Source organism: Rhinoderma darwinii (assembly GCF_050947455.1).
Source record: "Rhinoderma darwinii isolate aRhiDar2 chromosome 2 unlocalized genomic scaffold, aRhiDar2.hap1 SUPER_2_unloc_28, whole genome shotgun sequence".
NCBI lineage: Eukaryota > Metazoa > Chordata > Amphibia > Anura > Rhinodermatidae > Rhinoderma > Rhinoderma darwinii.
Genome location: NW_027461694.1, coordinates 18,699 through 37,140, shown reverse-complemented (window position 1 = coordinate 37,140; position 18,442 = coordinate 18,699). Strand labels below are relative to the sequence as shown.

Below are 18,442 nucleotides of genomic sequence, written 5' to 3'. Positions count from 1 at the left end.
ATCCATAGTCCTTTTTAATCGATTGTGAAACAAAATCTAAACGACATAATAAAAAGGCAACCGCACCACGGATTCCCAGACAGTCTCCCACACTGGTACTAGCGAGGCCTTAAGCTGCGTAACTTCTGCGATCTGACGAGAGCAGGCACATTCAGCTTAGAATGGCCATTGACATTAAAAGTCTTAATCCATAGTCCTATTTAATCTATTGTGAAACAAAATCTAAACAACATAATAAAAAGTCAACCGCACCACGGATTCCCAGACAGTCTCCCACACTGGTACTAGCGAGGCCTTAAGCTGTTTAACTTCTGCGATCTGACGAGAGCAGGGACATTCAGCTTAGAATGGCCATTGACATTAAATGCTTTAATCCATAGTCCTTTTTAATCGATTGTGAAACAAAATCTAAACGACATAATAAAAAGTCAACCGCACCACGGATTCCCAGACAGTCTCCCACACTGGTACTAGCGAAGCCTTAAGCTGCGTAACTTCTGCGATCTGACGAGAGCAGGCACATTCAGCTTAGAATGGCCATTGACATTAAAAGCCTTAATCCATAGTCCTATTTAATCTATTGTGAAACAAAATCTAAACAACATAATAAAAAGTCAACCGCACCACGGATTCCCAGACAGTCTCCCACACTGGTACTAGCGAGGCCTTAAGCTGTGTAACTTCTGCGATCTGACGAGAGCAGGGACATTCAGCTTAGAATGGCCATTGACATTAAATGCTTTAATCCATAGTCTATTTTAATCGATTGTGAAACAAAATCTAAACGACATAATAAAAAGTCAACCGCACCACGGATTCCCAGACAGTCTCCCACACTGGTACTAGCGAGGCCTTAAGCTGCGTAACTTCTGCGATCTGACGAGAGCAGGCACATTCAGCTTAGAATGGCCATTGACATTAAAAGTCTTAATCCATAGTCCTATTTAATCTATTGTGAAACAAAATCTAAACAACATAATAAAAAGTCAACCGCACCACGAATTCCCAGACAGTCTCCCACACTGGTACTAGCGAGGCCTTAAGCTGTGTAACTTCTGCGATCTGACGAGAGCAGGGACATTCAGCTTAGAATGGCCATTGACATTTAATGCTTTAATCCATAGTCCTTTTTAATCGATTGTGAAACAAAATCTAAACGACATAATAAAAAGTCAACCGCACCACGGATTCCCAGACAGTCTCCCACACTGGTACTAGCGAGGCCTTAAGCTGCGTAACTTCTGCGATCTGACGAGAGCAGGCACATTCAGCTTAGAATGGCCATTGACATTAAAAGTCTTAATCCATAGTCCTATTTAATCTATTGTGAAACAAAATCTAAACAACATAATAAAAAGTCAACCGCACCACGGATTCCCAGACAGTCTCCCACACTGGTACTAGCGAGGCCTTAAGCTGTGTAACTTCTGCGATCTGACGAGAGCAGGGACATTCAGCTTAGAATGGCCATTGACGTTAAATGCTTTAATCCATAGTCCTTTTTAATCGATTGTGAAACAAAATCTAAAAGACATAATAAAAAGTCAACCGCACCACGGATTCCCAGACAGTCTCCCACACTGGTACTAGCGAGGCCTTAAGCTGTGTAACTTCTGCGATCTGACGAGAGCAGGCACATTCAGCTTAGAATGGCCATTGAAATTAAAAGCCTTAATCCATAGTCCTATTTAATCTATTGTGAAACAAAATCTAAACAACATAATAAAAAGTCAACCGCACCACGGATTCCCAGACAGTCTCCCACACTGGTACTAGCGAGGCCTTAAGCTGTGTAACTTCTGCGATCTGACGAGAGCAGGGACATTCAGCTTAGAATGGCGATTGACATTAAATGCTTTAATCCATAGTCCTTTTTAATCGATTGTGAAACCAAATCTAAACGACATAATAAAAATGCAACCGCACCACGGATTCCCAGACAGTCTCCCACACTGGTACTAGCGAGGCCTTAAGCTGTGTAACTTCTGCCATCTGACGAGAGCAGACACATTCAGCTTAGAATGGCTATTGACATTAAATGCTTTAATCCATAGTCCTTTTTAATCGATTGTGAAACAAAATCTAAACGACATAATAAAAAGTCTACCGCACCACGGATTCCCAGACAGTCTCCCACACTGGTACTAGCGAGGCCTTATGCTGTGTAACTTCTGCGTTCTGACGAGAGCAGGCGCATTCAGCTTAGAATGGCCATTGCCATTAAATGCTTTAATCCATAGTCCTTTTTAATCGATTGTGAAACAAAATCTAAACGACATAATAAAAAGGCAACCACACCACGGATTCCCAGACAGTCTCCCACACTGGTACTAGCGAGGCCTTAAGCTGTGTAACTTCTGCCATCTGACGAGAGCAGGCACATTCAGCTTAGAATGGCTATTGACATTAAATGCTTTAATCCATAGTCCTTTTTAATCGATTGTGAAACAAAATCTAAACGACATAATAAAAAGTCTACCGCACCACGGATTCCCAGACAGTCTCCCACACTGGTACTAGCGAGGCCTTATGCTGTGTAACTTCTGCGTTCTGACGAGAGCAGGCGCATTCAGCTTAGAATGGCCATTGACATTAAATGCTTTAATCCATAGACCTTTTTAATCGATTGTGAAACAAAATCTAAACGACATAATAAAAAGTCAACCACACCACGGATTCCCAGACAGTCTCCCACACTGGTACTAGCGAGGGCTTAAGCTGTGTAACTTCTGCCATCTGACGAGAGCAGGCACATTCAGCTTAGAATGGCTATTGACATTAAATGCTTTAATCCATAGTCCTTTTTAATCGATTGTGAAACAAAATCTAAACGACATAATAAAAAGTCTACTGCACCACGGATTCCCAGACAGTCTCCCACACTGGTACTAGCGAGGCCTTAAGCTGCGTAACTTCTGCGATCTGACGAGAGCAGGCACATTCAGCTTAGAATGGCCATTGACATTAAATGCTTTAATCCATAGTCCTTTTTAATCGATTGTGAAACAAAATCTAAACGACATAATAAAAATTCAACCACACCACGGATTCCCAGACAGTCTCCCACACTGGTACTAGTGAGGCCTTAAGCTGTGTAACTTCTGCGAACTGACGAGAGCAGGCACATTCAGCTTAGAATGGCCATTGACATTAAATGCTTTAATCCATAGTCCTTTTTAATCGATTGTGAAACAAAATCTAAACGACATAATAAAAAGTCAACCGCACCACGGATTCCCAGACAGTCTCCCACACTGGTACTAGCGAGGCCTTAAGCTGCGTAACTTCTGCGATCTGACGAGAGAAGGAACATTCAGCTTAGAATGGCCATTGACATTAAAAGTCTTAATCCATAGTCCTATTTAATCTATTGTGAAACAAAATCTAAACAACATAATAAAAAGTCAACCGCACCACGGATTCCCAGACAGTCTCCCACACTGGTACTAGCGAGGCCTTAAGCTGTGTAACTTCTGCGATCTGACGAGAGCAGGGACATTCAGCTTAGAATGGCCATTGACATTAAATGCTTTAATCCATAGTCCTTTTTAATCGATTGTGAAACAAAATCTAAACGACATAATAAAAAGTCAACCGCACCACGGATTCCCAGACAGTCTCCCACACTGGTACTAGCGAGGCCTTAAGCTGAGTAACTTCTGCGATCTGACAAGATCAGGCACATTCAGCTTAGAAAGGCCATTGAAATTAAAAGCCTTAATCCATAGTCCTATTTAATCTATTGTGAAACAAAATCTAAACAACATAATAAAAAGTCAACCGCACCACGGATTCCCAGACAGTCTCCCACACTGGTACTAGCGAGGCCTTAAGCTGTGTAACTTCTGCGATCTGACGAGAGCAGGGACATTCAGCTTAGAATGGCCATTGACATTAAATGCTTTAATCCATAGTCCTTTTTAATCGATTGTGAAACAAAATCTAAACGACATAATAATAATGCAGCCGCACCACGGATTCCCAGACAGTCTCCCACACTGGTACTAGCGAGGCCTTAAGCTGTGTAACTTCTGCGATCTGACGAGAGCAGGCACATTCAGCTTAGAATGGCCATTGACGTTAAATCCTTTAATCCATAGTCCTATTTAATCTATTGTGAAAAAAAATCTAAACGACATAATAAAAAGGCAACCACACCACGGATTCCCAGACAGTCTCCCACACTGGTACTAGCAAGGCCTTAAGCTGTGTAACTTCTGCGATCTGACGAGAGCAGGCACATTCAGCTTAGAATGGCCATTGACGTTAAATGCTTTAATCCATAGTCCTTTTTAATCGATTGTGAAACAAAATCTAAACGACATAATAAAAAGTCAACCACATCACGTATTCCCAGACAGTCTCTCACACTGGTACTAGCGAGGCCTTAAGCTGTGTAACTTCTGCGATCTGACGAGAGCAGGCACATTCAGCTTAGAATGGCCATTGACATTAAATGCTTTAATCCATAGTCCTTTTTAACCGATTGTGAAACAAAATCTAAACGACATAATAAAAAGACAACCGCACCACGGATTCCCAGACAGTCTCCTACACTGGTACTAGCGAGGCCTTAAGCTGTGTAACTTCTGCGATCTGACGAGAGCAGGCACATTCAGCTTAGAACGGCCATTGACATTAAATGCTTTAATCCATAGTCCTTTTTAATCGATTGTGAAACAAAATCTAAACGCCATAATAAAAAGTCAACCGCACCACGGATTCCCAGACAGTGTCCCACACTGGTACTAGCGAGGCGTTAAGCTGTGTAACTTCTGCAATCTGACGAGAGCAGGCACATTCAGCTTAGAATGGCCATTGACATTAAATGCTTTAATCCATAGTCCTTTTTAATCGATTGTGAAACAAAATCTAAACGACATAATAAAAAGTCAACCGCACCACGGATTCCCAGACAGTCTCCCACAGTGGTACTAGCGAGGCGTTAAGCTGTGTAACTTCTGCGATCTAACGAAAGCAGGCACATTCAGCTTAGAATGGCCATTGACATTAAATGCTTTAATCCATAGTCCTTTTTAATCGATTGTGAAACAAAATCTAAACGACATAATAAAAAGTCAACCGCACCACGGATTCCCAGACAGTCTCCCACACTGGTACTAGCGAGGCCTTAAGCTGTGTAACTTTTGCGATCTGACGAGAGCAGGCACATTCAGCTTAGAATGGCCATTGACATTAAAAGCCTTAATCCATAGTCCTATTTAATCTATTGTGAAACAAAATCTAAACAACATAATAAAAAGTCAACCGCACCACGGATTCCCAGACAGTCTCCCACACTGGTACTAGCGAGGCCTTAAGCTGTGTAACTTCTGCGATCTGACGAGAGCAGGGACATTCAGCTTAGAATAGCCATTGACATTAAATGCTTTAATCCATATTCCTATAAAATCTATTGTGAAACAAAATCTAAACGACATAATAAAAAGAGAACCACACAACGGATTCCCAGACAGTCTCCCACACTGGTACTAGCGAGGCCTTAAGATGTGTAACTTCTGCGATCTGACGAGAGCAGGCACATTCAGCTTAGAATGGCTATTGACATTAAATGCTTTAATCCATAGTCCTTTTTAATCGATTGTGAAACAAAATCTAAACGACATAATAAAAAATCAACCGCACCACGGATTCCCAGACAGTCTCCCACACTGGTACTAGCGAGGCCTTAAGCTGTGTAACTTCTGCCATCTGACGAGAGCAGGCACATTCAGCTTAGAATGGCCATTAACATTAAATGCTTTAATCCATAGTCCTTTTTAATCGATTATGAAACAAAATCTAAACGACAAAATATAAAGTCTACCGCACCACGGATTCCCAGACAGTCTCCCACACTGGTACTAGCGAGGCCTTAAGCTGTGTAACTTCTGCGATTTGACGAGAGCAGGCACATTCAGCTTAGAACGGCCATTGACATTAAATGCTTTAATCCATAGTCCTTTTTAATCGATTGTGAAACAAAATCTAAACGCCATAATAAAAAGTCAACCGCACCACGGATTCCCAGACAGTGTCCCACACTGGTACTAGCGAGGCGTTAAGCTGTGTAACTTCTGCAATCTGACGAGAGCAGGCACATTCAGCTTAGAATGGCCATTGACATTAAATGCCTTAATCCATAGTCCTTTTTAATCGATTGTGAAACAAAATCTAAACGACATAATAAAAAGTCAACCGCACCACGGATTCCCAGACAGTCTCCCACAGTGGTACTAGCGAGGCGTTAAGCTGTGTAACTTCTGCGATCTAACGAAAGCAGGCACATTCAGCTTAGAATGGCCATTGACATTAAATGCTTTAATCCATAGTCCTTTTTAATCGATTGTGAAACAAAATCTAAACGACATAATAAAAAGTCAACCGCACCACGGATTCCCAGACAGTCTCCCACACTGGTACTAGCGAGGCCTTAAGCTGTGTAACTTTTGCGATCTGACGAGAGCAGGCACATTCAGCTTAGAATGGCCATTGACATTAAAAGCCTTAATCCATAGTCCTATTTAATCTATTGTGAAACAAAATCTAAACAACATAATAAAAAGTCAACCGCACCACGGATTCCCAGACAGTCTCCCACACTGGTACTAGCGAGGCCTTAAGCTGTGTAACTTCTGCGATCTGACGAGAGCAGGGACATTCAGCTTAGAATAGCCATTGACATTAAATGCTTTAATCCATATTCCTATAAAATCTATTGTGAAACAAAATCTAAACGACATAATAAAAAGAGAACCACACAACGGATTCCCAGACAGTCTCCCACACTGGTACTAGCGAGGCCTTAAGATGTGTAACTTCTGCGATCTGACGAGAGCAGGCACATTCAGCTTAGAATGGCTATTGACATTAAATGCTTTAATCCATAGTCCTTTTTAATCGATTGTGAAACAAAATCTAAACGACATAATAAAAAATCAACCGCACCACGGATTCCCAGACAGTCTCCCACACTGGTACTAGCGAGGCCTTAAGCTGTGTAACTTCTGCCATCTGACGAGAGCAGGCACATTCAGCTTAGAATGGCCATTAACATTAAATGCTTTAATCCATAGTCCTTTTTAATCGATTATGAAACAAAATCTAAACGACAAAATATAAAGTCTACCGCACCACGGATTCCCAGACAGTCTCCCACACTGGTACTAGCGAGGCCTTAAGCTGTGTAACTTCTGCGATTTGACGAGAGCAGGCACATTCAGCTTAGAATGGCCATTGACATTAAATGCTTTAATCCATAGTCCTTTTTAATCGATTGTGAAACAAAATCTAAACGCCATAATAAAAAGTCAACCGCACCACGGATTCCCAGACAGTGTCCCACACTGGTACTAGCGAGGCGTTAAGCTGTGTAACTTCTGCAATCTGACGAGAGCAGGCACATTCAGCTTGGAATGGCCATTGACATTAAATGCTTTAATCCATAGTCCTTTTTAATCGATTGTGAAACAAAATCTAAACGACATAATAAAAAGTCAACCGCACCACGGATTCCCAGACAGTCTCCCACACTGGTACTAGCGAGGCGTTAAGCTGTGTAACTTCTGCGATCTAATGAAAGCAGGCACATTCAGCTTAGAATGGCCATTGACATTAAATGCTTTAATCCATAGTCCTTTTTAATCGATTGTGAAACAAAATCTAAACGACATAATAAAAAGTCAACCGCACCACGGATTCCCAGACAGTCTCCCACACTGGTACTAGCGAGGCCTTAAGCTGTGTAACTTCTGCGATCTGACGAGAGCAGGGACATTCAGCTTAGAATAGCCATTGACATTAAATGCTTTAATCCATATTCCTATAAAATCTATTGTGAAACAAAATCTAAACGACATAATAAAAAGAGAACCACACAACTGATTCCCAGACAGTCTCCCACACTGGTACTAGCGAGGCCTTAAGATGTGTAACTTCTGCGATCTGACGAGAGCAGGCACATTCAGCTTAGAATGGCTATTGACATTAAATGCTTTAATCCATAGTCCTTTTTAATCGATTGTGAAACAAAATCTAAACGACATAATAAAAAGTCAACCGCACCACGGATTCCCAGACAGTCTCCCACACTGGTACTAGCGAGGCCTTAAGCTGTGTAACTTCTGCCATCTGACGAGAGCAGGCACATTCAGCTTAGAATGGCCATTAACATTAAATGCTTTAATCCATAGTCCTTTTTAATCGATTATGAAACAAAATCTAAACGACAAAATATAAAGTCTACCGCACCACGGATTCCCAGACAGTCTCCCACACTGGTACTAGCGAGGCCTTAAGCTGTGTAACTTCTGCGATTTGACGAGAGCAGGCACATTCAGCTTAGAATGGCCATTGACATTAAATGCTTTAATCCATAGTCCTTTTTAATCGATTGTGAAACAAAATCTAAACGACATAATAAAAAGTCAACCGCACCACGGATTCCCAGACAGTCTCCCACACTGGTACTAGCGAGGCCTTAAGCTGTGTAACTTCTGCGATCTGACGAGAGCAGGCACATTCAGCTTAGAATGGCCATTGACATTAAATGCTTTAATCCATAGTCCTTTTTAATCGATTGTGAAACAAAATCTAAACGACATAATAAAAAGTCAACCCACCACGGATTCCCAGACAGTCTCCCACACTGGTACTAGCGAGGCGTTAATCTGTGTAACTTCTGCGATCTAACGAAAGCAGGCACATTCAGCTTAGAATGGCCATTGACATTAAATGGTTTAATCCATAGTCCTTTTTAATCGATTGTGAAACAAAATCTAAACGACATAATAAAAAGTCAACCGCACCACGGATTCCCAGACAGTCTCCCACACTGGTACTAGCGAGGCCTTAAGCTGTGTAACTTCTGCGATCTGACGAGAGCAGGCACATTCAGCTTAGAATGGCCATTGACATTAAATGCTTTAATCCATAGTCCTTTTTAATCGATTGTGAAACAAAATCTAAACGACATAATAAAAAGGCAACCGCACCACGGATTTCCAGACAGTCTCCCACACTGGTACTAGCGAGGCCTTAAGCTGTGTAACTTCTGCGATCGGACGAGAGCAGGCACATTCAGCTTAGAATGGCCATTGACATTAAATGCTTTAATCCATAGTCCTTTTTAATCGATTGTGAAACAAAATCTAAACGACATAATAAAAAGTCAACCGCACCACGGATTCCCAGACAGTCTCCCACACTGGTACTAGCGAGGCGTTAAGCTGTGTAACTTCTGCGATCTAACGAAAGCAGGCACATTCAGCTTAGAATGGCCATTGACATTAAATGCTTTAATCCATAGTCCTTTTTAATCGATTGTGAAACAAAATCTAAACGACATAATAAAAAGTCAACCGCACCACGGATTCCCAGACAGTCTCCCACACTGGTACTAGCGAGGCCTTAAGCTGTGTAACTTCTGCGATCTGACGAGAGCAGGCACATTCAGCTTAGAATGGCCATTGACATTAAATGCTTTAATCCATAGTCCTTTTTAATCGATTGTGAAACAAAATCTAAACGACATAATAAAAAGTCTACCGCACCACGGATTCCCAGACAGTCTCCCACACTGGTACTAGCGAGGCCTTAAGCTGTGTAACTTCTGCGATCTGACGAGAGCAGGCACATTCAGCTTAGAATGGCCATTGACATTAAATGCTTTAATCCATAGTCCTTTTTAATCGATTGTGAAACAAAATCTAAACGACATAATAAAAAGTCTACTGCACCACGGATTCCCAGATAGTCTCCCACACTGGTACTAGCGAGGCCTTAAGCTGTGTAACTTCTGCGATCTGACGAGAGCAGGCATATTCAGCTTAGAATGGCCATTGACATTAAATGCTTTAATCCATAGTCCTTTTTAATCGATTGTGAAACAAAATCTAAACGACATAATAAAAAGTCAACCGCACCACGGATTCCCAGACAGTCTCCCACACTGGTACTAGCGAGGCCTTAAGCTGTGTAACTTCTGCGATCTGACGAGAGCAGGCACATTCAGCTTAGAATGGCCATTGACATCAAATGCTTTAATCCATAGTCCTTTTTAATCGATTGTGAAACAAAATCTAAACGACATAATAAAAAGTCTACCGCACCACGGATTCCCAGACAGTCTCCCACACTGGTACTAGCGAGGCCTTAAGCTGTGTAACTTCTGCGATCTGACGAGAGCAGGCACATTCAGCTTAGAATGGCCATTGACATTAAATGCTTTAATCCATAGTCCTTTTTAATCGATTGTGAAACAAAATCTAAACGACATAATAAAAAGGCAACCGCACCACGGATTCCCAGACAGTCTCCCACACTGGTACTAGTGAGGCCTTAAGCTGTGTAACTTCTGCGATCTGACGAGAGCAGGCACATTCAGCTTAGAATGGCCATTGACATTAAATGCTTTAATCCATAGTCCTTTTTAATCGATTGTGAAACAAAATCTAAACGACATAATAAAAAGTCAACCGCACCACGGATTCCCAGACAGTCTCCCACACTAGTACTAGCGAGGCGTTAAGCTGTGTAACTTCTGCGATCTAACGAAAGCAGGCACATTCAGCTTAGAATGGCCATTGACATTAAATGCTTTAATCCATAGTCCTTTTTAATCGATTGTGAAACAAAATCTAAACGACATAATAAAAAGTCAACCGCACCACGGATTCCCAGACAGTCTCCCACACTGGTACTAGCGAGGCCTTAAGCTGTGTAACTTCTGCGATCTGACGAGAGCAGGCACATTCAGCTTGGAATGGCCATTGACATTAAAAGCCTTAATCCATAGTCCTATTTAATCTATTGTGAAACAAAATCTAAACAACATAATAAAAAGTCAACCGCACCACGGATTCCCAGACAGTCTCCCACACTGGTACTAGCGAGGCCTTAAGATGTGTAACTTCTGCGATCTGACGAGAGCAGGCACATTCAGCTTAGAATGGCTATTGACATTAAATGCTTTAATCCATAGTCCTTTTTAATCGATTGTGAAACAAAATCTAAACGACATAATAAAAAGTCAACCACACCACGGATTCCCAGACAGTCTCCCACACTGGTACTAGCGAGGCCTTAAGATGTGTAACTTCTGCGATCTGACGAGAGCAGGCACATTCAGCTTAGAATGGCTATTGTCATTAAATGCTTTAATCCATAGTCCTTTTTAATCGATTGTGAAACAAAATCTAAACGACATAATAAAAAGGCAACCGCACCACGGATTCCCAGACAGTCTCCCACACTGGTACTAGCGAGGCCTTAAGCTGTGTAATTTCTGCGATCTGACGAGAGCAGGCACATTCAGCTTAGAATGGCCATTAACATTAAATGCTTTAATCCATAGTCCTTTTTAATCGATTATGAAACAAAATCTAAACGACATAATATAAAGTCTACCGCACCACGGATTCCCAGACAGTCTCCCACACTGGTACTAGCGAGGCCTTAAGCTGTGTAACTTCTGCGATCTGACGAGAGCAGGCACATTCAGCTTAGAATGGCCATTGACATTAAATGCTTTAATCCATAGTCCTTTTTAATCGATTGTGAAACAAAATCTAAACGACATAATAAAAATTCAACCACACCACGGACTCCCAGACAGTCACCCACACTGGTACTAGCGAGGCCTTAAGCTGTGTAACTTCTGCGAACTGACGAGAGCAGGCACATTCAGCTTAGAATGGCCATTGACTTTAAATGCTTTAATCCATAGTCCTATTTAATCTATTGTGAAACAAAATCTAAACGACATAATAAAAAGTCAACCGCACCACGGATTCCCAGACAGTCTCCCACACTTGTACTAGCGAGGCGTTAAGCTGTGTAACTTCTGCGATCTAATGAAAGCAGGCACATTCAGCTTAGAATGGCCATTGACATTAAATGCTTTAATCCATAGTCCTTTTTAATCGATTGTGAAACAAAATCTAAACGACATAATAAAAAGTCAACCGCACCACGGATTCCCAGACAGTCTCCCACACTGGTACTAGCGAGGCCTTAAGCTGTGTAACTTCTGCGATCTGACGAGAGCAGGGACATTCAGCTTAGAATAGCCATTGACATTAAATGCTTTAATCCATATTCCTATAAAATCTATTGTGAAACAAAATCTAAACGACATAATAAAAAGAGAACCACACAACTGATTCCCAGACAGTCTCCCACACTGGTACTAGCGAGGCCTTAAGATGTGTAACTTCTGCGATCTGACGAGAGCAGGCACATTCAGCTTAGAATGGCTATTGACATTAAATGCTTTAATCCATAGTCCTTTTTAATCGATTGTGAAACAAAATCTAAACGACATAATAAAAAGTAAACCGCACCACGGATTCCCAGACAGTCTCCCACACTGGTACTAGCGAGGCCTTAAGCTGTGTAACTTCTGCCATCTGACGAGAGCAGGCACATTCAGCTTAGAATGGCCATTAACATTAAATGCTTTAATCCATAGTCCTTTTTAATCGATTATGAAACAAAATCTAAACGACAAAATATAAAGTCTACCGCACCACGGATTCCCAGACAGTCTCCCACACTGGTACTAGCGAGGCCTTAAGCTGTGTAACTTCTGCGATTTGACGAGAGCAGGCACATTCAGCTTAGAATGGCCATTGACATTAAATGCTTTAATCCATAGTCCTTTTTAATCGATTGTGAAACAAAATCTAAACGACATAATAAAAAGTCAACCGCACCACGGATTCCCAGACAGTCTCCCACACTGGTACTAGCGAGGCCTTAAGCTGTGTAACTTCTGCAATCTGACGAGAGCAGGCACATTCAGCTTAGAATGGCCATTGACATTAAATGCTTTAATCCATAGTCCTTTTTAATCGATTGTGAAACAAAATCTAAACGACATAATAAAAAGTCAACCCACCACGGATTCCCAGACAGTCTCCCACACTGGTACTAGCGAGGCGTTAATCTGTGTAACTTCTGCGATCTAACGAAAGCAGGCACATTCAGCTTAGAATGGCCATTGACATTAAATGGTTTAATCCATAGTCCTTTTTAATCGATTGTGAAACAAAATCTAAACGACATAATAAAAAGTCAACCGCACCACGGATTCCCAGACAGTCTCCCACACTGGTACTAGCGAGGCCTTAAGCTGTGTAACTTCTGCGATCTGACGAGAGCAGGCACATTCAGCTTAGAATGGCCATTGACATTAAATGCTTTAATCCATAGTCCTTTTTAATCGATTGTGAAACAAAATCTAAACGACATAATAAAAAGGCAACCGCACCACGGATTTCCAGACAGTCTCCCACACTGGTACTAGCGAGGCCTTAAGCTGTGTAACTTCTGCGATCGGACGAGAGCAGGCACATTCAGCTTAGAATGGCCATTGACATTAAATGCTTTAATCCATAGTCCTTTTTAATCGATTGTGAAACAAAATCTAAACGACATAATAAAAAGTCAACCGCACCACGGATTCCCAGACAGTCTCCCACACTGGTACTAGCGAGGCGTTAAGCTGTGTAACTTCTGCGATCTAACGAAAGCAGGCACATTCAGCTTAGAATGGCCATTGACATTAAATGCTTTAATCCATAGTCCTTTTTAATCGATTGTGAAACAAAATCTAAACGACATAATAAAAAGTCAACCGCACCACGGATTCCCAGACAGTCTCCCACACTGGTACTAGCGAGGCCTTAAGCTGTGTAACTTCTGCGATCTGACGAGAGCAGGCACATTCAGCTTAGAATGGCCATTGACATTAAATGCTTTAATCCATAGTCCTTTTTAATCGATTGTGAAACAAAATCTAAACGACATAATAAAAAGTCTACCGCACCACGGATTCCCAGACAGTCTCCCACACTGGTACTAGCGAGGCCTTAAGCTGTGTAACTTCTGCGATCTGACGAGAGCAGGCACATTCAGCTTAGAATGGCCATTGACATTAAATGCTTTAATCCATAGTCCTTTTTAATCGATTGTGAAACAAAATCTAAACGACATAATAAAAAGTCTACTGCACCACGGATTCCCAGATAGTCTCCCACACTGGTACTAGCGAGGCCTTAAGCTGTGTAACTTCTGCGATCTGACGAGAGCAGGCACATTCAGCTTAGAATGGCCATTGACATTAAATGCTTTAATCCATAGTCCTTTTTAATCGATTGTGAAACAAAATCTAAACGACATAATAAAAAGTCAACCGCACCACGGATTCCCAGACAGTCTCCCACACTGGTACTAGCGAGGCCTTAAGCTGTGTAACTTCTGCGATCTGACGAGAGCAGGCACATTCAGCTTAGAATGGCCATTGACATTAAATGCTTTAATCCATAGTCCTTTTTAATCGATTGTGAAACAAAATCTAAACGACATAATAAAAAGTCTACCGCACCACGGATTCCCAGACAGTCTCCCACACTGGTACTAGCGAGGCCTTAAGCTGTGTAACTTCTGCGATCTGACGAGAGCAGGCACATTCAGCTTAGAATGGCCATTGACATTAAATGCTTTAATCCATAGTCCTTTTTAATCGATTGTGAAACAAAATCTAAACGACATAATAAAAAGGCAACCGCACCACGGATTCCCAGACAGTCTCCCACACTGGTACTAGTGAGGCCTTAAGCTGTGTAACTTCTGCGATCTGACGAGAGCAGGCACATTCAGCTTAGAATGGCCATTGACATTAAATGCTTTAATCCATAGTCCTTTTTAATCGATTGTGAAACAAAATCTAAACGACATAATAAAAAGTCAACCGCACCACGGATTCCCAGACAGTCTCCCACACTGGTACTAGCGAGGCGTTAAGCTGTGTAACTTCTGCGATCTAACGAAAGCAGGCACATTCAGCTTAGAATGGCCATTGACATTAAATGCTTTAATCCATAGTCCTTTTTAATCGATTGTGAAACAAAATCTAAACGACATAATAAAAAGTCAACCGCACCACGGATTCCCAGACAGTCTCCCACACTGGTACTAGCGAGGCCTTAAGCTGTGTAACTTCTGCGATCTGACGAGAGCAGGCACATTCAGCTTGGAATGGCCATTGACATTAAAAGCCTTAATCCATAGTCCTATTTAATCTATTGTGAAACAAAATCTAAACAACATAATAAAAAGTCAACCGCACCACGGATTCCCAGACAGTCTCCCACACTGGTACTAGCGAGGCCTTAAGATGTGTAACTTCTGCGATCTGACGAGAGCAGGCACATTCAGCTTAGAATGGCTATTGACATTAAATGCTTTAATCCATAGTCCTTTTTAATCGATTGTGAAACAAAATCTAAACGACATAATAAAAAGTCAACCACACCACGGATTCCCAGACAGTCTCCCACACTGGTACTAGCGAGGCCTTAAGATGTGTAACTTCTGCGATCTGACGAGAGCAGGCACATTCAGCTTAGAATGGCTATTGTCATTAAATGCTTTAATCCATAGTCCTTTTTAATCGATTGTGAAACAAAATCTAAACGACATAATAAAAAGGCAACCGCACCACGGATTCCCAGACAGTCTCCCACACTGGTACTAGCGAGGCCTTAAGCTGTGTAACTTCTGCGATCTGACGAGAGCAGGCACATTCAGCTTAGAATGGCCATTAACATTAAATGCTTTAATCCATAGTCCTTTTTAATCGATTATGAAACAAAATCTAAACGACATAATATAAAGTCTACCGCACCACGGATTCCCAGACAGTCTCCCACACTGGTACTAGCGAGGCCTTAAGCTGTGTAACTTCTGCGATCTGACGAGAGCAGGCACATTCAGCTTAGAATGGCCATTGACATTAAATGCTTTAATCCATAGTCCTTTTTAATCGATTGTGAAACAAAATCTAAACGACATAATAAAAATTCAACCACACCACGGACTCCCAGACAGTCACCCACACTGGTACTAGCGAGGCCTTAAGCTGTGTAACTTCTGCGAACTGACGAGAGCAGGCACATTCAGCTTAGAATGGCCATTGACTTTAAATGCTTTAATCCATAGTCCTATTTAATCTATTGTGAAACAAAATCTAAACGACATAATAAAAAGTCAACCGCACCACGGATTCCCAGACAGTCTCCCACACTTGTACTAGCGAGGCGTTAAGCTGTGTAACTTCTGCGATCTAACGAGAGCAGGCACATTCAGCTTAGAATGGCCATTGACATTAAATGCTTTAATCCATAGTCCTTTTTAATCGATTGTGAAACAAAATCTAAACGACATAATAAAAAGTCAACCGCACGACGAATTCCCAGACAGTCTCCCACACTGGTACTAGCGAGGCCTTAAGCTGTGTAACTTCTGCGGTCTGACGAGAGCAGGCACATTCAGCTTAGAATGGCCATTGACATTAAAAGCCTTAATCCATAGTCCTATTTAATCTATTGTAAAACAAAATCTAAACAACATAATAAAAAGTCAACCGCACCACGGATTCCCAGACAGTCTCCCACACTGATACTAGCGAGGCCTTAAGCTGTGTAACTTCTGCGATCTGACGAGAGCAGGCACATTAAGCTTAGAATGGCCATTGACATTAAAAGCCTTAATCCATAGTCCTATTTAATCTATTGTGAAACAAAATCTAAACAACATAATAAAAAGTTAACCGCACCACGGATTCCCAGACAGTCTCCCACACTGGTACTAGCGAGGCCTTAAGCTGTGTAACTTCTGCGATCTGACGAGAGCAGGCACATTCAGCTTGGAATGGCCATTGACATTAAAAGCCTTAATCCATAGTCCTATTTAATCTATTGTGAAACAAAATCTAAACAACATAATAAAAAGTCAACCGCACCACGGATTCCCAGACAGTCTCCCACACTGGTACTAGCGAGGCCTTAAGATGTGTAACTTCTGCGATCTGACGAGAGCAGGCACATTCAGCTTAGAATGGCTATTGACATTAAATGCTTTAATCCATAGTCCTTTTTAATCGATTGTGAAACAAAATCTAAACGACATAATAAAAAGTCAACCACACCACGGATTCCCAGACAGTCTCCCACACTGGTACTAGCGAGGCCTTAAGATGTGTAACTTCTGCGATCTGACGAGAGCAGGCACATTCAGCTTAGAATGGCTATTGTCATTAAATGCTTTAATCCATAGTCCTTTTTAATCGATTGTGAAACAAAATCTAAACGACATAATAAAAAGGCAACCGCACCACGGATTCCCAGACAGTCTCCCACACTGGTACTAGCGAGGCCTTAAGCTGTGTAACTTCTGCGATCTGACGAGAGCAGGCACATTCAGCTTAGAATGGCCATTAACATTAAATGCTTTAATCCATAGTCCTTTTTAATCGATTATGAAACAAAATCTAAACGACATAATATAAAGTCTACCGCACCACGGATTCCCAGACAGTCTCCCACACTGGTACTAGCGAGGCCTTAAGCTGTGTAACTTCTGCGATCTGACGAGAGCAGGCACATTCAGCTTAGAATGGCCATTGACATTAAATGCTTTAATCCATAGTCCTTTTTAATCGATTGTGAAACAAAATCTAAACGACATAATAAAAATTCAACCACACCACGGACTCCCAGACAGTCACCCACACTGGTACTAGCGAGGCCTTAAGCTGTGTAACTTCTGCGAACTGACGAGAGCAGGCACATTCAGCTTAGAATGGCCATTGACTTTAAATGCTTTAATCCATAGTCCTATTTAATCTATTGTGAAACAAAATCTAAACGACATAATAAAAAGTCAACCGCACCACGGATTCCCAGACAGTCTCCCACACTTGTACTAGCGAGGCGTTAAGCTGTGTAACTTCTGCGATCTAATGAAAGCAGGCACATTCAGCTTAGAATGGCCATTGACATTAAATGCTTTAATCCATAGTCCTTTTTAATCGATTGTGAAACAAAATCTAAACGACATAATAAAAAGTCAACCGCACCACGGATTCCCAGACAGTCTCCCACACTGGTACTAGCGAGGCCTTAAGCTGTGTAACTTCTGCGATCTGACGAGAGCAGGGACATTCAGCTTAGAATAGCCATTGACATTAAATGCTTTAATCCATATTCCTATAAAATCTATTGTGAAACAAAATCTAAACGACATAATAAAAAGAGAACCACACAACTGATTCCCAGACAGTCTCCCACACTGGTACTAGCGAGGCCTTAAGATGTGTAACTTCTGCGATCTGACGAGAGCAGGCACATTCAGCTTAGAATGGCTATTGACATTAAATGCTTTAATCCATAGTCCTTTTTAATCGATTGTGAAACAAAATCTAAACGACATAATAAAAAGTCAACCGCACCACGGATTCCCAGACAGTCTCCCACACTGGTACTAGCGAGGCCTTAAGCTGTGTAACTTCTGCCATCTGACGAGAGCAGGCACATTCAGCTTAGAATGGCCATTAACATTAAATGCTTTAATCCATAGTCCTTTTTAATCGATTATGAAA

General features: G+C 41.7%; 84 pseudogenes; all 84 read right to left on the bottom strand.

The window, feature by feature from the left end:
* Positions 1–54: 54 nt before the first annotated feature.
* LOC142675924 (5S ribosomal RNA) lies at positions 55–173 on the bottom strand (annotated as a pseudogene).
* A 67-nt stretch (positions 174–240) lies between these two features.
* Positions 241–359, bottom strand: LOC142675918 (5S ribosomal RNA; annotated as a pseudogene).
* A 67-nt stretch (positions 360–426) lies between these two features.
* Positions 427–545, bottom strand: LOC142675920 (5S ribosomal RNA; annotated as a pseudogene).
* Positions 546–612: 67 nt separating this feature from the next.
* LOC142675933 (5S ribosomal RNA) lies at positions 613–731 on the bottom strand (annotated as a pseudogene).
* A 67-nt stretch (positions 732–798) lies between these two features.
* LOC142676287 (5S ribosomal RNA) lies at positions 799–917 on the bottom strand (annotated as a pseudogene).
* Positions 918–984: 67 nt separating this feature from the next.
* On the bottom strand, positions 985–1,103 carry LOC142675921 (5S ribosomal RNA; annotated as a pseudogene).
* Positions 1,104–1,170: 67 nt separating this feature from the next.
* LOC142676165 (5S ribosomal RNA) lies at positions 1,171–1,289 on the bottom strand (annotated as a pseudogene).
* Positions 1,290–1,356: 67 nt separating this feature from the next.
* Positions 1,357–1,475, bottom strand: LOC142675932 (5S ribosomal RNA; annotated as a pseudogene).
* A 67-nt stretch (positions 1,476–1,542) lies between these two features.
* LOC142676000 (5S ribosomal RNA) lies at positions 1,543–1,661 on the bottom strand (annotated as a pseudogene).
* Positions 1,662–1,728: 67 nt separating this feature from the next.
* LOC142675961 (5S ribosomal RNA) lies at positions 1,729–1,847 on the bottom strand (annotated as a pseudogene).
* A 253-nt stretch (positions 1,848–2,100) lies between these two features.
* Positions 2,101–2,219, bottom strand: LOC142676156 (5S ribosomal RNA; annotated as a pseudogene).
* Positions 2,220–2,286: 67 nt separating this feature from the next.
* Positions 2,287–2,405, bottom strand: LOC142676312 (5S ribosomal RNA; annotated as a pseudogene).
* Positions 2,406–2,472: 67 nt separating this feature from the next.
* On the bottom strand, positions 2,473–2,591 carry LOC142676001 (5S ribosomal RNA; annotated as a pseudogene).
* Positions 2,592–2,844: 253 nt separating this feature from the next.
* Positions 2,845–2,963, bottom strand: LOC142676338 (5S ribosomal RNA; annotated as a pseudogene).
* Positions 2,964–3,030: 67 nt separating this feature from the next.
* Positions 3,031–3,149, bottom strand: LOC142676309 (5S ribosomal RNA; annotated as a pseudogene).
* A 67-nt stretch (positions 3,150–3,216) lies between these two features.
* Positions 3,217–3,335, bottom strand: LOC142676119 (5S ribosomal RNA; annotated as a pseudogene).
* A 67-nt stretch (positions 3,336–3,402) lies between these two features.
* LOC142675931 (5S ribosomal RNA) lies at positions 3,403–3,521 on the bottom strand (annotated as a pseudogene).
* A 253-nt stretch (positions 3,522–3,774) lies between these two features.
* Positions 3,775–3,893, bottom strand: LOC142675929 (5S ribosomal RNA; annotated as a pseudogene).
* A 67-nt stretch (positions 3,894–3,960) lies between these two features.
* Positions 3,961–4,079, bottom strand: LOC142676288 (5S ribosomal RNA; annotated as a pseudogene).
* A 67-nt stretch (positions 4,080–4,146) lies between these two features.
* On the bottom strand, positions 4,147–4,265 carry LOC142676175 (5S ribosomal RNA; annotated as a pseudogene).
* Positions 4,266–4,332: 67 nt separating this feature from the next.
* On the bottom strand, positions 4,333–4,451 carry LOC142676332 (5S ribosomal RNA; annotated as a pseudogene).
* A 67-nt stretch (positions 4,452–4,518) lies between these two features.
* Positions 4,519–4,637, bottom strand: LOC142676070 (5S ribosomal RNA; annotated as a pseudogene).
* A 253-nt stretch (positions 4,638–4,890) lies between these two features.
* Positions 4,891–5,009, bottom strand: LOC142676326 (5S ribosomal RNA; annotated as a pseudogene).
* A 67-nt stretch (positions 5,010–5,076) lies between these two features.
* Positions 5,077–5,195, bottom strand: LOC142676026 (5S ribosomal RNA; annotated as a pseudogene).
* A 67-nt stretch (positions 5,196–5,262) lies between these two features.
* Positions 5,263–5,381, bottom strand: LOC142676015 (5S ribosomal RNA; annotated as a pseudogene).
* A 253-nt stretch (positions 5,382–5,634) lies between these two features.
* LOC142676254 (5S ribosomal RNA) lies at positions 5,635–5,753 on the bottom strand (annotated as a pseudogene).
* A 67-nt stretch (positions 5,754–5,820) lies between these two features.
* On the bottom strand, positions 5,821–5,939 carry LOC142676279 (5S ribosomal RNA; annotated as a pseudogene).
* Positions 5,940–6,192: 253 nt separating this feature from the next.
* Positions 6,193–6,311, bottom strand: LOC142676325 (5S ribosomal RNA; annotated as a pseudogene).
* A 67-nt stretch (positions 6,312–6,378) lies between these two features.
* Positions 6,379–6,497, bottom strand: LOC142676025 (5S ribosomal RNA; annotated as a pseudogene).
* Positions 6,498–6,564: 67 nt separating this feature from the next.
* LOC142676014 (5S ribosomal RNA) lies at positions 6,565–6,683 on the bottom strand (annotated as a pseudogene).
* Positions 6,684–6,936: 253 nt separating this feature from the next.
* Positions 6,937–7,055, bottom strand: LOC142676253 (5S ribosomal RNA; annotated as a pseudogene).
* A 67-nt stretch (positions 7,056–7,122) lies between these two features.
* LOC142676191 (5S ribosomal RNA) lies at positions 7,123–7,241 on the bottom strand (annotated as a pseudogene).
* A 253-nt stretch (positions 7,242–7,494) lies between these two features.
* Positions 7,495–7,613, bottom strand: LOC142676235 (5S ribosomal RNA; annotated as a pseudogene).
* Positions 7,614–7,680: 67 nt separating this feature from the next.
* LOC142676013 (5S ribosomal RNA) lies at positions 7,681–7,799 on the bottom strand (annotated as a pseudogene).
* Positions 7,800–8,052: 253 nt separating this feature from the next.
* LOC142676198 (5S ribosomal RNA) lies at positions 8,053–8,171 on the bottom strand (annotated as a pseudogene).
* Positions 8,172–8,238: 67 nt separating this feature from the next.
* On the bottom strand, positions 8,239–8,357 carry LOC142676190 (5S ribosomal RNA; annotated as a pseudogene).
* A 67-nt stretch (positions 8,358–8,424) lies between these two features.
* On the bottom strand, positions 8,425–8,543 carry LOC142676268 (5S ribosomal RNA; annotated as a pseudogene).
* A 252-nt stretch (positions 8,544–8,795) lies between these two features.
* On the bottom strand, positions 8,796–8,914 carry LOC142676256 (5S ribosomal RNA; annotated as a pseudogene).
* Positions 8,915–8,981: 67 nt separating this feature from the next.
* LOC142676161 (5S ribosomal RNA) lies at positions 8,982–9,100 on the bottom strand (annotated as a pseudogene).
* A 67-nt stretch (positions 9,101–9,167) lies between these two features.
* LOC142676307 (5S ribosomal RNA) lies at positions 9,168–9,286 on the bottom strand (annotated as a pseudogene).
* Positions 9,287–9,353: 67 nt separating this feature from the next.
* On the bottom strand, positions 9,354–9,472 carry LOC142676109 (5S ribosomal RNA; annotated as a pseudogene).
* A 67-nt stretch (positions 9,473–9,539) lies between these two features.
* LOC142675951 (5S ribosomal RNA) lies at positions 9,540–9,658 on the bottom strand (annotated as a pseudogene).
* Positions 9,659–9,725: 67 nt separating this feature from the next.
* Positions 9,726–9,844, bottom strand: LOC142675959 (5S ribosomal RNA; annotated as a pseudogene).
* Positions 9,845–9,911: 67 nt separating this feature from the next.
* On the bottom strand, positions 9,912–10,030 carry LOC142676097 (5S ribosomal RNA; annotated as a pseudogene).
* A 67-nt stretch (positions 10,031–10,097) lies between these two features.
* On the bottom strand, positions 10,098–10,216 carry LOC142675950 (5S ribosomal RNA; annotated as a pseudogene).
* Positions 10,217–10,283: 67 nt separating this feature from the next.
* Positions 10,284–10,402, bottom strand: LOC142676038 (5S ribosomal RNA; annotated as a pseudogene).
* Positions 10,403–10,469: 67 nt separating this feature from the next.
* On the bottom strand, positions 10,470–10,588 carry LOC142676270 (5S ribosomal RNA; annotated as a pseudogene).
* Positions 10,589–10,655: 67 nt separating this feature from the next.
* Positions 10,656–10,774, bottom strand: LOC142676024 (5S ribosomal RNA; annotated as a pseudogene).
* Positions 10,775–10,841: 67 nt separating this feature from the next.
* On the bottom strand, positions 10,842–10,960 carry LOC142676090 (5S ribosomal RNA; annotated as a pseudogene).
* A 67-nt stretch (positions 10,961–11,027) lies between these two features.
* Positions 11,028–11,146, bottom strand: LOC142676249 (5S ribosomal RNA; annotated as a pseudogene).
* Positions 11,147–11,213: 67 nt separating this feature from the next.
* On the bottom strand, positions 11,214–11,332 carry LOC142676069 (5S ribosomal RNA; annotated as a pseudogene).
* Positions 11,333–11,399: 67 nt separating this feature from the next.
* LOC142675948 (5S ribosomal RNA) lies at positions 11,400–11,518 on the bottom strand (annotated as a pseudogene).
* A 67-nt stretch (positions 11,519–11,585) lies between these two features.
* Positions 11,586–11,704, bottom strand: LOC142676298 (5S ribosomal RNA; annotated as a pseudogene).
* A 253-nt stretch (positions 11,705–11,957) lies between these two features.
* Positions 11,958–12,076, bottom strand: LOC142676012 (5S ribosomal RNA; annotated as a pseudogene).
* A 253-nt stretch (positions 12,077–12,329) lies between these two features.
* On the bottom strand, positions 12,330–12,448 carry LOC142676228 (5S ribosomal RNA; annotated as a pseudogene).
* Positions 12,449–12,515: 67 nt separating this feature from the next.
* Positions 12,516–12,634, bottom strand: LOC142676189 (5S ribosomal RNA; annotated as a pseudogene).
* A 67-nt stretch (positions 12,635–12,701) lies between these two features.
* Positions 12,702–12,820, bottom strand: LOC142676045 (5S ribosomal RNA; annotated as a pseudogene).
* Positions 12,821–13,072: 252 nt separating this feature from the next.
* On the bottom strand, positions 13,073–13,191 carry LOC142676244 (5S ribosomal RNA; annotated as a pseudogene).
* A 67-nt stretch (positions 13,192–13,258) lies between these two features.
* LOC142676160 (5S ribosomal RNA) lies at positions 13,259–13,377 on the bottom strand (annotated as a pseudogene).
* Positions 13,378–13,444: 67 nt separating this feature from the next.
* LOC142676304 (5S ribosomal RNA) lies at positions 13,445–13,563 on the bottom strand (annotated as a pseudogene).
* A 67-nt stretch (positions 13,564–13,630) lies between these two features.
* Positions 13,631–13,749, bottom strand: LOC142676232 (5S ribosomal RNA; annotated as a pseudogene).
* Positions 13,750–13,816: 67 nt separating this feature from the next.
* Positions 13,817–13,935, bottom strand: LOC142675957 (5S ribosomal RNA; annotated as a pseudogene).
* Positions 13,936–14,002: 67 nt separating this feature from the next.
* On the bottom strand, positions 14,003–14,121 carry LOC142675946 (5S ribosomal RNA; annotated as a pseudogene).
* Positions 14,122–14,188: 67 nt separating this feature from the next.
* LOC142676220 (5S ribosomal RNA) lies at positions 14,189–14,307 on the bottom strand (annotated as a pseudogene).
* A 67-nt stretch (positions 14,308–14,374) lies between these two features.
* Positions 14,375–14,493, bottom strand: LOC142675956 (5S ribosomal RNA; annotated as a pseudogene).
* A 67-nt stretch (positions 14,494–14,560) lies between these two features.
* Positions 14,561–14,679, bottom strand: LOC142676037 (5S ribosomal RNA; annotated as a pseudogene).
* Positions 14,680–14,746: 67 nt separating this feature from the next.
* LOC142676302 (5S ribosomal RNA) lies at positions 14,747–14,865 on the bottom strand (annotated as a pseudogene).
* Positions 14,866–14,932: 67 nt separating this feature from the next.
* LOC142676022 (5S ribosomal RNA) lies at positions 14,933–15,051 on the bottom strand (annotated as a pseudogene).
* A 67-nt stretch (positions 15,052–15,118) lies between these two features.
* Positions 15,119–15,237, bottom strand: LOC142676093 (5S ribosomal RNA; annotated as a pseudogene).
* Positions 15,238–15,304: 67 nt separating this feature from the next.
* LOC142676248 (5S ribosomal RNA) lies at positions 15,305–15,423 on the bottom strand (annotated as a pseudogene).
* Positions 15,424–15,490: 67 nt separating this feature from the next.
* On the bottom strand, positions 15,491–15,609 carry LOC142676088 (5S ribosomal RNA; annotated as a pseudogene).
* Positions 15,610–15,676: 67 nt separating this feature from the next.
* LOC142675955 (5S ribosomal RNA) lies at positions 15,677–15,795 on the bottom strand (annotated as a pseudogene).
* Positions 15,796–15,862: 67 nt separating this feature from the next.
* On the bottom strand, positions 15,863–15,981 carry LOC142676297 (5S ribosomal RNA; annotated as a pseudogene).
* Positions 15,982–16,048: 67 nt separating this feature from the next.
* On the bottom strand, positions 16,049–16,167 carry LOC142676313 (5S ribosomal RNA; annotated as a pseudogene).
* A 67-nt stretch (positions 16,168–16,234) lies between these two features.
* Positions 16,235–16,353, bottom strand: LOC142676168 (5S ribosomal RNA; annotated as a pseudogene).
* Positions 16,354–16,420: 67 nt separating this feature from the next.
* On the bottom strand, positions 16,421–16,539 carry LOC142676134 (5S ribosomal RNA; annotated as a pseudogene).
* Positions 16,540–16,606: 67 nt separating this feature from the next.
* On the bottom strand, positions 16,607–16,725 carry LOC142676172 (5S ribosomal RNA; annotated as a pseudogene).
* Positions 16,726–16,792: 67 nt separating this feature from the next.
* On the bottom strand, positions 16,793–16,911 carry LOC142676092 (5S ribosomal RNA; annotated as a pseudogene).
* Positions 16,912–16,978: 67 nt separating this feature from the next.
* Positions 16,979–17,097, bottom strand: LOC142676247 (5S ribosomal RNA; annotated as a pseudogene).
* A 67-nt stretch (positions 17,098–17,164) lies between these two features.
* Positions 17,165–17,283, bottom strand: LOC142676087 (5S ribosomal RNA; annotated as a pseudogene).
* Positions 17,284–17,350: 67 nt separating this feature from the next.
* On the bottom strand, positions 17,351–17,469 carry LOC142675954 (5S ribosomal RNA; annotated as a pseudogene).
* A 67-nt stretch (positions 17,470–17,536) lies between these two features.
* LOC142676296 (5S ribosomal RNA) lies at positions 17,537–17,655 on the bottom strand (annotated as a pseudogene).
* Positions 17,656–17,908: 253 nt separating this feature from the next.
* On the bottom strand, positions 17,909–18,027 carry LOC142676010 (5S ribosomal RNA; annotated as a pseudogene).
* A 253-nt stretch (positions 18,028–18,280) lies between these two features.
* Positions 18,281–18,399, bottom strand: LOC142676197 (5S ribosomal RNA; annotated as a pseudogene).
* Positions 18,400–18,442: the final 43 nt, after the last annotated feature.